This window comes from Penaeus japonicus, unplaced genomic scaffold, assembly GCF_977035675.1.
Source record: "Penaeus japonicus unplaced genomic scaffold, GWHDUDI00000001_assembly GWHDUDI00000010, whole genome shotgun sequence".
In the NCBI taxonomy this organism is placed as follows: Eukaryota; Metazoa; Arthropoda; class Malacostraca; order Decapoda; family Penaeidae; genus Penaeus; species Penaeus japonicus.
Window position 1 is genome coordinate 9,476,648 of NW_028234412.1, and position 2,500 is coordinate 9,479,147.

Genomic DNA, 2,500 nt, shown 5'->3' on the forward strand with positions numbered 1-2,500 from the left:
TAAAATTATGGGGATGGCAACTTACTTCTTAGGTTCTTCCACAATGATGTTCATTATCTCCTCTATATAAAAAAAAAAAAACATTCAAAAACTTATGAGTTGAGTCTGAAGGCTCTAGGTTTATCCTCAAGCCAAGTGTCACCATCAAGCCAAATTTCCAAGGCACATTCTCCCTCTTGCACCATCAGAACCTAGGAGTAGCTGGTGAATTTTGGGCAATAAGGTGGCTAGCATACTCCAACAATGGCTCATCAGAATCTGTGCTACTGTTGTGCAGCTGTACATAGTCAATTTCGTCATCTGACGAAGCAACAGATGGGGGAATCTGGGTTTTCCGACTGTCTTTGCCGTGGCAGAGGGATGTAATTTTCAATCACATCAAAGTAAAAAAGAAGAAGTGCCTAGAAGTTCCTTTAATGGAATCCATGGCTGTAACAGTCACACACACATGCACATATGTACATGTATGCAGAGAGAGAGAGAGAGAGAGAGAGAGAGTGGGAGTGGGAATGCACACACTTATACACACACACACACACACAAATGCACACGCACACGCACACGCACACGCACACGCACACGCACACGCACACGCACACGCACACGCACACGCACACACACACGCACACACACACACACACGCACACACACACACACACACACGCACACACACACACGCACACACACACACACACACACTCACACGCACACACTCACACACACACACACACACACACACACACACACACACACACACACACACACACACACACACACACACACACACACACACACACACACACACACACACACACACACACACACACACACACACACACACACACACACACACACACACACACACACGTATATACTAACAGTCATATATAACAGAAATCAAGGTAATAAGGTTCTATGTCAATTAGTATTTGCGGTGACATTTGGAAGGACACATATGGTAAACCGGAAACGAGGTCCTAAATGATGTAGCATAGGAAAATATAAGGTAGTAGGGCGTTCCCTTGTTCCCTCGTTATCCCCAACCACCGCAGGATAACGTGCCTTCCACGTTGGGGTCACCCCGTAGCTTGTTATGATATCATGCCATCCGCGTTTACGACTGATGCCTGCCTTGACAACAAATCATGCCATCTGCGACCAATGGGTTAATTATCATGAATGTGATGTATTGTCTCAATGAAAATGGGTCTGCATTAACTCCTTCTGAAACAATGCACCAATATCACACAATATTATTTGTCTATTAACAAGTCCTAGACATGAATATCACAAGTTGATTTGGCCTTCAAGTATTAAAATATTGTCTTTGACATAGTGGTCATTATAGAGTTTTGAATTCTCTTGAAAAGAATTCTTAGTGGTGTTGGTATACCCTGTCCATGGCCAAAGTGTCTTTAGCTTATGCACATGGACTGTCTCTTCTACTGCTGTAAGATATCTGACATACAGGATCTTTTAGTTAAAAGTACTCGGTGATATCAAGGACACTCACCTAATTACAGAAACATGTGATAGGTCACAAACAAAAGTTAAACTGTGTGATGATTATGTACGTATTAAGTACCATGTAATACAAAAAAATCTTAATTTACACTGAAAAAAAACATGTACACCAAGACACATCAATTCAGTATTATCACACAATCTCTGTAGACTTATTTGTTAAATGTTTCCTGTACTTTTGAAGCTATGTTTCATATAAAAGGATCCTTTCAGTCAATAATTTTCCTTTGTCTAGCAAGCATTGCAATATTAGCATGTAATGAGGGACCATGTTGCTGTAGTTGCATTTAATTATCATGGTTTTTATAATGATAATGATAATAATAGTAATATTAATGATGATGATAGCATCAATGCATAGTATGTAAGACCAAGATGGTTTATGAGAAGATGCCATATAGTACCTGGCTGCTCTCAGGTATTAATGTACTGACATAAAATTTAATTTCAATAGGAACATTGCTTATGCTAATCTGTGCATGTATCTGATTTAATATATTGATAATGTACTGATAACAGTAATTTGTTATTTATTTTTTGTATAAATGGATTGCTTTCTGCATTTGCAACTGATTTATCTGCTTGAGAGATCCAATTGATATATTTATGAATAGGAAAGTACTACACTTTGTATTATGATTTTTTTGAGAATCTGGATTCTGATCATTGCTGCATAACCATTGAGCCTTGAGGAAATAATTGTTCCTGATATAACATTTTTAAGAAAATATGTAAATTATATGTACTATATTCAGACCTGGCTGTGAAATTGATGTAGAATTATGAATTGGAAAGATTTCTCATTACCATATGGATATCCTGAATTGGAATATATTATTGTCATGTTATTTATATCTATGTATGAGCAAAACAGTATTTTTTGGTTGCCTTGTAACATGATGTTGATATAAACCATATACTTTACTGTTTCTTGAATAACAGCTGCCATGTTTGTTGTATATATTATGTACCCTAG